Source organism: Urocampus carinirostris, chromosome 17 (genome assembly GCF_059441175.1).
Source record: "Urocampus carinirostris isolate Australia breed hairy pipefish chromosome 17, RoL_Ucar_1.0, whole genome shotgun sequence".
Classification (NCBI taxonomy): Eukaryota; Metazoa; Chordata; class Actinopteri; order Syngnathiformes; family Syngnathidae; genus Urocampus; species Urocampus carinirostris.
Genome location: NC_142365.1, coordinates 29,446,170 through 29,459,441, shown reverse-complemented (window position 1 = coordinate 29,459,441; position 13,272 = coordinate 29,446,170).

The window sequence follows — 13,272 nt, the reverse complement described above, 5'->3', positions numbered from 1 at the left end:
GCCATCAGTATGTACCTGTATTTACTCATCTTCATTCATGCAATGTTTGCGTTGCTACAAGCCACGTGAACTCTTTGCTTTTAATGTTCTTTTACGTTTTATAGCGTCATAAATTTTGTCAGCTTCTTTGGAATATTTCTTCTGGGGCTGAGGTTTTGGCTTGATTCCTGGTAAGGATATGTCAGAGTGTACAGTTTCCTCATGTGTGAGAAGATAAGCAGGACATTGTGGTACAGCCTTTAAGCATATTTATTCTTCAACAGCAAGCAAACAACAACACGGCTCTATTCAATTCAACATGGCAATCAACAATTAGCAAAACGAAAAATGGTGCGCGCACAATGACGTCACACAATGAAAAACGTCTTATCGCAATACCACGAGTAAGAGCGCTATTAAATTGACAAATCTCAACAATTCCTAACCACTTATACATTTTTATTGTGTTCGCTCTGCGTCTACTTTGGAAAATTATATGCAAGTGCGCGACCTTATAACGGTCGGGAAAGTCCGGAAGCTCAAAGTTATTCTACGCAGGCTTCTGATTGGCTGCTGATTGGCTGCTGAGTATGCAAATTGCCAAACGAACCAAAATTCCAAAATTTCCAAAACAAACGAAGATTTCGAAATCGGAATAAAACTTTTTATTTGTTTAAAAAAAAAAAAGTAAGATTTATTTTTTTGAAAAAGTTGTCGGCCACCCGGGCCGTGATGTTTTTAAGTTGTACGCCCGACGTAAAAGATGCACGCCCCGGGCGTCCGGGCAGACGTTATTTCAGACACTGACCAAACATTAATTTCTTTAAAAGGGAAGTGAGTTATATTTAGTTCCTACAAGTAGTACAAAAAACTGCCATTCCTTAACAAAAACAAACATTGATCTGGATACTGGACAAAAAATATATCAAATTATTATTATATCAGAAAAACCATCATAACAATGTTAATCTTTACAAAAAAAAAAATCACATTTCAAGGAATTTGTAATTCTTTAACACAGTGGAATCCCTACCTAAAGTTTGCCGCCATGTTTGGCTGGGATCTAGCTGCCAAGGCATTTTTTGTCCGCATTGGAAAACAGTGGTATTAAATGGTCAAATATTACACCTGGGGCTTTAAAAGTACAGTGTGTTGTATTTGACGATTAGATGTTGCTGCACCGTCTAGCGCAGGGGGTCTCTAACGTGATACCTGTGGGCACCAGGGTGCTCCCTAAGTACAGCTTAGGTGCCTGTGGACCTGTTCTGGGTCAGTGCTGGGTCATTGTGATTTTCCAGTAAAATTATTTTTTTCGTGTTTGACTCAGTCTATTTAATTGAATAAAATTTATTTGTAAAGCACTTTTCAGTGAAAACATTGCTGTATAAAAGAATTTAGCATACAACAAGACAGTAAAATCCCCACTACCTTTTTATTTTATTGTTTTATCTTTTTCTCTTTTTGCTGTATATTTACCTTTTTAAAGTCATTTTGTGCATAATGTTAAATAATAGTTGCCATTTAATGGATTTTAGAATCAACATACAGATACATGTCAACCTCCATGGCTCCATGCCCGTACAAATCGTATTTTCCCGTACAAAATACAAAATAATCGTACACCATATATATATTTTTTTTTAAATGATGCATGATGGGAAATCCCCAGGCGGCAGACGCATGGGCACAGTGGCATCAAACCGCTCGCTTCGTTTGCAACGAAAAAAACGATACCGAAATAGAGGCTTCCGCGGGAAACTTGTTTAACTTGATTGATTTGTCGTTTCGTGATAGTCGGTGTTTACCGGATTGTACCCATTATTGACAAATTCGCGTTTTTCCGTACAGTTTTTTTTGTACGTCGTACAAGTCTTAAAATGCATAATAAACATACTTTGTACTGCAAAAATGCACAGGTTGACAGGTATGCTAACATCTGTGGAGAGCTGAAAAAGACAGCTGTTTTTAGTCAACCAAGCCAGAAGCGCTGCTTCTCTAAAAAGTGATGGAATTCAGAAGACACACTAATGTTGCTATTCAATACTATACAAGAACAATTATGAATTATGAAAAGTTAAAGCCTCAAAGCTGCTTTAACTCTTGAGTTATATGTTTAGAGCTGGACTTTTAACTAAACTACTAAACTTAACTAAAGCAATTCTAACAGTCCAAGCTGTGCTTTAGTTTGAAAGTTAAAAGACTTAAACAAAAGAAACGTGCTTTTACAACTGGACCGAGCCATCTTTTACTTTATCTGGGGCTCAAGGTGGGAAAGGATAAAGAGAGATACAATGAAAAGGAAAAAGGGGGGAAAGGGGTGCCTGACCTCCAGCTCTTCCCGGGGAGCAAATATATCTTCCTCCACTTCCAAAACGCTGTGTGCCCAACAACCCGAAAAGTCAAGCGATGACCCGGTTCTGGATGAGCTCGTACTTGCGGAAGCTAAAACTTGTACCAAACAATCACTTGATACCAGTGTCCTTTAACCTGCCACCAACACATCTTTTTATTCGGGACTTTTTAAAGAAATTTGATTTAGAAACAAAAGAATGTCACACTTTACAAAATCACAGGGCCCTTATTGCTATTGTGCCGAAGCGAGCAACAGTGAGTCCTGTGCGGGGGCTTGCATTTGGCGAGCCTACAACGGTCTGGAGCAACGTGAATCATCCTGCCTTCCCAAACAGACTACGGGACCTGTCATGGATGGTGGCTCATGAGGTTTTCCCAGTCAGAGCCGTCATGCACTACCGAGGAATGTCAGCGATTTCGACCTGCCCTCGAGCTGGCTGTGGCGCCCAGGAATCGGTGAGGCACCTTTTTGGGGAGTGCAGCGCTGCCGAGGGCTTTAGCCGGCCACCTAGGAAAATTCCCGGACTTGCCAGCAGGGGACGTCCCTGACAGTACGTGCTTTACGAGGTGAGTCGGTCAAAAAGGTCACAGAACAACTTTGCCAAGGACTGGCTCACTCTCGCCGCCATCAAATACGCCATCTGGACCTCCAGAAACGTGCTGGTAAGGAGGTGAAGACAGATCCCCCCAATGGCTGTGCTCCAAATGGCTGCAGATACCATACAATCTGCGAGCGGCAAGCCTAGGACGCAAAGTCGTCTGCACCCACCTGGAGGAGGGAACCGGAGTTCCACTGTGGGGGTCCCGGCAGCAATGGCCTGGCTATTCGGGTGGTTGTGGAAAGTAGAAGCAAGAAGGGAGAGGACCCATCTGAGCATCACGGGCAGAGGACTGGAGGATGCTGCCTGGGAGGGTGGGAAGAAATCCCACTTGAGAAGACAGAGCTGTGCACCTGCACAATAGTATTGCCCTTTACACATTGGTTAACTGCTGTCAAAAGTTTCGAAAAAATTGTTCAAACCTCATATTGTTAGAATATGATATAATGAAATTGTGAATGTATTTAATTGCTGTTAAAAGTGTCGATAAAAAATCATATTGTTAGAATATGATATAATGAAATTGTGAATGTGTTTAATTGCTGTTAAAAATGTCAACAAAAATTGTTCAAACCTCATATTGTTAGAAAATGATATAATGAAATTGTGAATATTTTTAATTGCTGTTAAACGTGTCGATAAAAATTGTTCAAACCTCACATTGTTTTTTTGCTGTTAAAAGTGTCAATAAAAATTGTTCAAACTCCTTAACTCAAAGAGCTAGGTTTGAGGGAGTAGCTTCAAGCATGTCAAAGTGAATACTTTAAAGCTGCTTTTGATCTTTGGTTAAAGTTATTTGAGAACTAGATGTCGCTTTATCCGGTTGTGCATCCGAAAACAAGTGCTAAAAAGTACAACACAGAATACAAAGTACAGAGATTCAAAGTGACCATTAAGTAATATTTTTCTTCTCATGTTTATGCCAAGCATTTCACTAAGTTTTTGTTTTTTGGGGGGCCCCGTAGCAGCAAGATGGGTGACAAATATGTCAGCTTCCTTCAGGTAAGGCTCATGTTTTGTCAAATTAATGCAAACTTTTTGACCTATGATTATTTTAAAAATGCATGTTTATATGTTCATGTATGTTGTGTATTATTCAAATCAATATTGTTCTTTTAAATTTTTTCTTCAGTTGGAGACACTAAAAAATGCACAATGTCCGTTAAAAAAAAGCAATTGTGCCACAAAAATAACTTTAGTTCTCCTTGGTTGAAGTTGTCAACACTCAGTAAATGGTGCCCCAACTAATACTATTTTTTATCCAATTAGAGACAGGCAATCCAACAACACTCACATACAAATATGCAGGGCTGCAACTTGCGATTATTTAAACAACCAACACCAAAAACATACATGACATCTTGAAAGGCAATTTAAAATAAAAAATAAAATAAGAAACACATTATACATGAATGTGCATCTTTGACATGCTAACATATTAAGAGTTATTCAGATAATTCTAGCATGAATAACATGCTTACCAAAATTCCATTTTCTGTCAAAATCACCAAACAATCCTCCTGCTTCCATTTTTCGCTTCTACATTGCTTACATAAGACTAATTATCATCTACGATGTCTGATTTTCTTTTTGGTGCCGCTTTTGCTCATTTGTTTTGTATAAATTGGAAATCTCTTTTGATTGAGTTGAAAAAATGTACTTTCACAAAACGACGCCTTATATTTTCAACATTTGTGTCCTGATTAGTAAGAAAAGGTTGTGTCGTTTCGCCATAGTAAATGCTTTCAACTTACTGATAAGCGATTTCCATACATGTGTAGACGTGTAGTTGTTGGTGCAAATTTTCTGTGCTTTACTGTTCTATTACTTTTCCCCAAATAAATGACATTCCGAAATCACTTTACTGACGTTTGCACGAGTGACGTATGCTGATGGGGGCATTTTTCAGCACAACAGGGCAAGGTTGAAATTATTGACAGTGACCTAAAGATCCCTCTTGCGGTAAAGTGAGAGAATAACATGTGAAAAATGTGTCAATAATTTCACTTAGATGTATCACCGGAGTGTAAATCGCACCAAACTATGAAAATAATCTGCAATTTATGGAATAGGATACGCTTATTTGAATTTAATTAACATGCTGAGTGACGCATAACTTGCATTGCTTTTAATAATCAGTTGTAAACAAGTTTATCACTTTGATGTTTCTGTTATTTCTGATGTTCTTTTTTAATTGATGGAGGGTGCAAAAACAGACATAAACCAGAATTACGACCAAATATTTTGATTTTACTTCCCATTAGCATTCTTAAGGTATGTGTTCCATGTCAATCCTCATTAGGGTGGAGTTGAAGTATATCCCTGGTAGACGTTCGGCCAGAGAAGCCAAGCACACCTCGAAGTGTCAAACAGCCGTTCATTTTTTTTTTCTTGCTCGTTACAGAAGCGAGTGAGCTGAATGAAAGTCATCGCAACTGATACTTTGTCAGAGAAGCTGGCTACATCCTGGTCAAAGGGCTGAATGGTCAAGTTCACTACTATCACAAATTATTTCATGAGGATTGCGGTTGGGCTGATCTCCTAAACTAGGGGTATCAAGTAGGGATGGGCGCTACTGGAAACTTTGGTATCTGTCCGATCCAAGTAAATTTAGCGGAGGATCGATCAATACCAAGATCAGAACTTTTTGCTTGGAAACGCCATGATCATGAAATAATTGAACCCATTCCCCTTTGAGTTAGTTTATAATTATGATAAAGACAGAACAAATATTCTTGGCACTACAAATCTTTCATGTTTTTTATCAGATAACTACATTGCAAACTTCAACAGCATTATTTTGAATACAACTGTTTAAGAACTATATCCAAGAAGGTCAAAGCAAAAAGCAGCAATGTGACAAAAATAGAAATACTGTTGAACAATGTCAACTAGAGAACTAAAGTACTACCCATTACAATATTTTTTTAAAATGATGTCGGCGGTGCAGATAAAGTACCAATTTTCCAGCATTGGCTTTGTTGCCTTAGTGACAACTGATTTACAGTTTTTACAGTTTTTTTTTACATGTTTATATTTTTAGTTGCCGCTCGTTGTTCTCTGCAGGATGAGCTTTTTCCAGGTGTTTATGTCTTTTATTTTGTTGTTACCACGGAATCAGACCACTTTATCACACAAATGACCCCTGGGATTGTATTTTTCTGTAGTTGGAAAAAAACTCCACAATGTGCTGTACGTTTGTCTCTATCATTTTTAATTTCTGGTTGGGATGGTCCAAAAACATTGTCCCTCTCTTCTGCCTTGCAGGTGGGATGCAGCAGCAGGTCAGGTAGGGAGAGTTGCTTCAGTTGTGCCTGTCATTCGTTAGCATAAGGTGGACGAGGGCATTTTGTGACAGAGAGAGAAGGCCTGAGGTATCTACATAGAGAAACTGTGTTTGAGGAAATTGGTGGAGGAGGGAAGCATCGAACCCAGGACAATAGTATTGATCCAATCCAAGTACTTACCATTGATAATATCAATATTTAGTTCAATTCACCCACTCCTACTGATTATTTGGAATCCAAACATGCAGGTCAACATATCAATGAATAAATAATCCTAAATTCAGTGAGTTGCCTTTAAATGGTTTCAGATCATTCGAGGCAGTGATTATAATTTCCATGTATTCAGAAATGTTCTTTTTGTGAACAAAAGCGAACAAGATGAGAGCAGGCTGCCAGCAAACAACAGGCGTAATCCATACATTTGACATGGCCATTTGGTAAACGTCCTCATTACTTGCCGGCTTCTTTTAGAGTAACGATTGGAGGCCCAGCCACATTCTTTAATTAAGGCGCATCCGCCAAAAGCCAAGGTTACTTTGAAGAGACGTTCAAAACACCAATAAAATCAATAGTGTCCTTTGTGCGTACATATTTTCAAAGGCTCATTAAAACGACGGGGATCACTGACATTTTTTCTCAAACGCTTGTTATTTATATATTTAGGAGGGGAAAACAAGAGGCTAATAAGCAATGTATTATTTCCAGTGCCCACCGAATGGCAGAGATAACAAGACTCTGGAGGGGTAGTAGTGGAAGGGGATGGTCGAGACAGAATGGATGGACACAAAAACAGAGGGACTCTCAGGAGCAAAAAGCAACAAACACAACTGTTTCTTGGAGGAAAAGTTCCAAAACCTGTAATAAGACATTAAATAGAGCTCACTGTAGGAAGAAGTGTCCATGGACCAGGAGTGCACTTTTTATTTCTACATAAACAAATATACTAACTGAGAATGTATACCTTCATATTATGTTTGTCCCTTTATGACAAAGTTGCTATGGAACAGTTAGGTGCAGTCAGGGTAAGCAGTTGAAAAAAATCTGTTAAATGGTTATATTGATTCAATTTAAAGTTCTTTCTCATTTGACTCCACAGTTTTTGGATTTTCTTAATGAACATAGCAGAATTTACACATTAGTTTATACATATTAATCATACAATAAGTATTTAACATATTTCTGTCATGATTAGTAACTCAGGTCACCTGGAGCTATCATGTGGCGCCTGGGTGGGCGCCTTCTAATTGGCTGGCACTTCTCTCTCCAGAGAGCAGTGTCAGAGTGTACATTTTGTAACTCTGTGTGTTTCTCCTGATATCCCGTTCATTTAGAACTCTGTTTACCCGATTCTGCCTGCCTCCGATCCGACCTGTTTCCGGCCCATTCTTTGATCTCCTCTCCAGCCCCGGTAAACACGACCTGCCTGACTTTACGGACTACTTCCGAAGTTATCTCCCCGGCGCCACTGCTGACGTCTGACGGCCATCACGTCTCCAGCAAGCCCTGAACGCTTCCTTAATAAAAGACTTAAACGAATGCTCTGGGGTCCACTGGTCTGTTCTGGTTTCCTGTTAATTACTGTGCTGAACTTCTGGAGATGCATAATTAGTCACGCAATTCCCTTTCCTCATGATAGAGGGGGATATTGGCGCACACCACAGCCCTGAAAAATAGAATTAGTTATAGTATAAGACAGCTCACAGCAAGTCAAACCATCCAATAATATTTTTTTTTCTGGACTTTTTTCATTAGGAAGATTATCAACTGATGCTTTTATTCAGAAGGAGCAGTATGTAACATATTACTGTGCTGAGTCCCCGGAGTTAAAGAGTGAGGCACGCAATTCTCCTGCCTCATGACAGAGGGAGATAGTAAGAGTAAGAATTCTCATGAGGTGCTTCTTGAAAAAGCATCAAATGTAATCGATAATTTGTAAAACAGGCACCACAATAATATATTTTACCTGCCGATCCAAGTCTCATGTAAATATTTGAACTAAGGGTGGGTGGATCGATCGAAATATTGATATTGTCGATACAAAGCTGGTACTCGGATCTACTATTGTCCTGTGATCGTACTTCACTCCTCGCCCAATTTCCACTGTGGCGAGAACAAAAATTTACATAAACACTTGAAAATATTGATATCATTCTAAAAGGACAATTTTATGGAGGCTGGGGGGTGAAGGTTTGGAAATCATCCCACATTTGATAACCCTTTTTGCAACCATAATTCTCAAGTTCATAGCAAGCGTTTGGAACTTCAGGGAGTGTTGTCCAAAGTGGCTGCCATACAGCATAGGTGTCATCCCATCCCCATTCTGATGAAGTGAGCAAACATGGCTGAGGAACTAAAACAAGATTCCATGTATTATCCTGGTGCATTGCTCATTTTATGTGTTGCACCAGAGCATCCTGTGCAGACGGATAACACTCTAGTGATCTTGATCTCTGTTTTAAAAGATGCTTCCATGCCTCATTCACATCTAGACATGCACTTGTTCTGTCATAAACAAGTATGGCAAAAAATTCCAGGGCAGAAAAAAGTGGTCACTCAACTTTTGTGGCATCTGCAACATTTCATAGAAAGCCTCTGAGACCTCTGGGTATACACGCCATGTATCCCTTTTTACCACCACCAAAGAATAAAAATGTTGTGTTACAGCCGGTGAGGCAATAAAATGCCAGAAATTTTGAACAAGTTTAAGGACCCAATGCAGCAGCTACCTTGTGAATGGTTATATTAGAGAAATTGCTACCAGCTCTAAAGGCAATCTACTTTTCTTCAAGACTTTTTCTGAAATACATCAATTTCCAAGAGGACCACATCAGAGTCATCAGTTCGCACAATCACCTTCCTGGCTCCCATGTTTGCTGCATCTGCCACATGAAGAGCGTCTGCTTCATCGTGAGAGCATGGAACCAGAAGATGGATATCACATCCCACAGGAGATCAGGGGACCGTGTTCCCTTTTGTGGCATAGACTTGTTTCTCAGGATTTATTTGTATTCTTTAAATTTGAAAAAAGAGAAATTATTGAGCTTTATTTTCCTCCACTGACAAGAAGTATTTCCAGTTTTTTGGCATTAAAGTGCCTGGTTCAACCGAGTCCCCACTCCTTTCCTCAGTCTTTTCATGGCTTTCACATTCCAAACAATGTCAATGTGATGTGTGCCTGTCAACTGTGATCTGATGTATGGTACGCAAACATTATCAGCATAAGCCTGGAAGGGTTTAGTCTTACCTAGTTTCAACATGTGCACAGTTGAGCACCCTCAATAAACACAGCTTCTACATAGCCAACAGTGGTTTCTGACAAACCCAAATCAATTGATGCAAGACAGTGAACTAGATCTGACTTCTTTCCTTTTCTCAATATGTCTGCTTGAGATAAAGATGGTGATGCTGTTTGATTCTCTTAGCTAAAGAACTGATCAAAATCATCCTCTCTTGTGTGACATGATGTGAAAAGACGTGAATAAAGGCTACAATCACTCCTCAAAGCAACACCTTGGACCTGGTGCTTAGATTGTATCTTCATATTTGGAGATTTAAACAAAAGCAGCCTGTTCTTCGAAAGAGTGTCTGTAATGTGAGTGGTTCATTTAATCAGGCGTCTATCCATGAATTGTTCGAACTGTACCTGGCCTAAGGCTTCAGCCATATTGACAGTCTTTTCTACAGAGGGATCTGAGATAACACGAGTATCCAGGACCAGTAGATCTTTCCCTGTCTCCAGAAACCGATTTCCCATTGCTTCAGACAATAAACATTCTTAACAAAGGCATTTTGAACACTTTGGATTAGATCATGATGATTTGTTATTTCAGTGTAGCCCTGTTTCATGAGTTCTGAATTTTCAAACTCAGAAATGAGCCTTGCAAACTCTGGGCCAGCCATCATCCATCTAGGTAATGCAGCAGGGTTTTCAGTCAATCCAACAGCTCCTCCAGAACCTTTTCTTTGTAAGTGTTCCGCACATGACAGTGGTCAGTGGCAATGGCAGAAAAATGGCTGCTGCTCTTCTGAACAACAAACCGTCCAGACATGAACTAAGAATATGTTTTATGATGATTCTTAGAAAGATGGATCATGTATTTTACATGGACTGTGAGCCACCTGGCATAATAGGTGTGGTCAAGAGCAAACATCCAAGGGAGAAGTACCGTCAACATTTGCACATACAGTGTAAACTCATCCTGCCTTAATGACCTAACAAACAGCAGCATATGGATCTCCAAGGTCAGTGTTTTCAGCCAATAAGCAAAGTAGACACATTATTTTTTCATGCCCAGGTATATATATAATGACATTTTATTTATATCTCTACCACATTTTGGTGTTAATATAAAGACGTTTCTAATTTATTGCATAGAAATGTCATATTAAGGTGGTTGTGTCCGCTATCTGACCCACAAGGTCGAACTGAAAATTGCTCCACATGTCAGAGTAAAGCTCATACCTTCAAGAACAAAACCCGAACATTTCATGCTTATTTTCATTATGTGCACAATTGTTATGCTTATCAGTCCCACTAAACAAGAAAAGGTGGTCATATCCCTCGTAGTAGTACATAATGAATAGTTTAAATGTAATCTTTATACTATACATTATTACAGCATTGCATAACATTAGTTTGTGTCATGTTCGTACCACAGAAACCATATTCCATCCATCCATCCATCCATTATCTGCACCGCTTATCCTCAGTAGGGTCGCAGGGGTGCTGGAGCCCATCCCAGCTATCTTCGACACCCTGAACTGGTTGCCAGCCAGTTGCAGGCCACACAGGGACAGACAATTTGCTCATCCACACCTAGGGACAATTTGGACCGGCCAATTAACCTGACATGCATGTTTTCGGAAAGTCGGAGGAAACCGGAGAACATGCAAACTCCACACAGGAGGTTCGATCTCATGACCTCAGAACTGCGCCGCCGTGCTACCCAGAAACCATATTAAAAGAGACAATATATTTCCCTGCTCCATTATTTTGCAATTTGAAAACATTTTTGTGAAAGTTCCAGGAAGCCACTCCGCCATGCTAAAGAGCCGCATGCAGCTTCTGAACCGCGGGTTGTCAACCCTGGAACTATGCTTAAAATTTTGTCTCACTGAAAGTCTTAAGTTTTGAACCTTATCCCTTGATGGCGAGCTGGCAAATGCACTACCAGGCTGACTACAAGGTTTGCCGGCTAGCGTGTAATTGCTTTTATTGGAGGTACAAATAGCGCCACTGCTACCAACCACATTTGAACAAGTGGTCGTGTTAGAGTCCACCCTGCACATTCAGACTTCTATTAAATCTCGTCATTCACTGCATTACAAGAAGCTACGCAGCGCCAATGTTCGTTTAATGCGATGCCGCCAAGTTTCTACGCCTGCAGGAATCATAACTCTAGGTGGAGGTCAGTGGATTTATTCCTGGCTTTGATTGTTTTTTCCTCACACAATAATACGCACAACACACACATACACTCTCCTGCTTTATGATGCCAAATATCTGTCTGGCTTTAAAGTGGAGAAGAAATATAGGAAGCGATTTCTCCCCCTGGAGCTCAACTTCTCATCTTTTGACTTTGTGCTGAGGCATTAACTTTTCTTCTTCTTTGCAGACAATTCCTCCGGCTCGTAGACAATGCAAACATCAGTCTGAACTAAATAATTATGCCCACTAGGGGAGAACATATAAAAATATTAATACTACTGTGAATTATATATATATATATATATATATATATATATATATATATATATATATATGAAGCTGGATGATATAGATACCCTTGATTCTCATGTGGTACCTGCTGGTCTTGACAAGTGTGAAGGAAAGTATAAATATTTCACATCCGATAGAAAAGCCTCCGAAGATGAGCTTGCATCTTTTATTCATCAAAGGGAAAAAAATGAAGGGATTCATCCTGTGGTCTGCACCGTGCCCGCAGGGCTAAATGTATATAATATGTAACACGCGTGAACATGTGCAAAACGATGAGGCATAATTTAGTACAACTTCACAATTGCAACACAATAGCCATGGTAAATCAAAATGGCAGACATCCTGTAAAAAATCAAGGAGAGGCCTTGAGATTTTTGTTTGTTATGTGTTACAATATTTTAATGTGCCACTCTATAGTCATAATTGAGTGAGTTTACCAGTTATATAATTTTATTATTTTAAATCATCACATCAATATTCAAATCAGGTTAATAGTTAAGTGGTAATTAATGCACCTTATCATTAGCCATATATTTGAATGTACTTATTTAATTATTGTTATATTTATATATAACAACAATTCATCTATTTATCTAGTCATTATACAATCTCTACATTGTTCCAAGTGGTGTTATGATTTACCGATGGAAGTGAGGCCTTTAGTCTTTTCAACCCATCTGCAGGATTCAGTCTGGACAAAGCACAAGTGTGAAGATGGTGTTTTGGGAATTTTCTACAAACTTAAATTGGTGTATACATGTTTTGTCTGTCCTTTGGATAGTGCACATGTGAAACAACTACAGCCTTGTCCTGTACTCAAAAGCTCAGAGTATTCAGTTTATTTGTTACATTTGTTTTATTTTTTAAATATGCAGAAATAAAACATGGGCACGAAGCTAATTAAGTACAGTCAGTGTACATAACGTCACTAACTTCTGTGCTACCTATGAAATTGCTGAATCTCCTGGACAAAGTATTAGCCCAGTATGGAATGGAAATCCACACAAAAAAAAACAAATGTCATGAGCAACAACCGTCAAAGTGTCACCACACACATTACCATGAACCACCAAGAGTTTGAACCTGTCCCCAAATTTACAGTGAAGAAAATAAGTATTTGAACACCCTTTTGCCATTTCTCCCACTTAGAAATCTTGGAGGGTTGTGAAATGTTTATCGTACCAGCACATGTTTATTCCCATCTTAAATTTGCATATGACCGTTGGGATGATACAGAGGCTTAATGGGAGAAAGTTTTGTGGTCGTATAAGACCAAAATAGATGTCGTGGTTGCTAACTAGAGTCACCTGGAGCTATCACGTGGACGCCCTCTGAT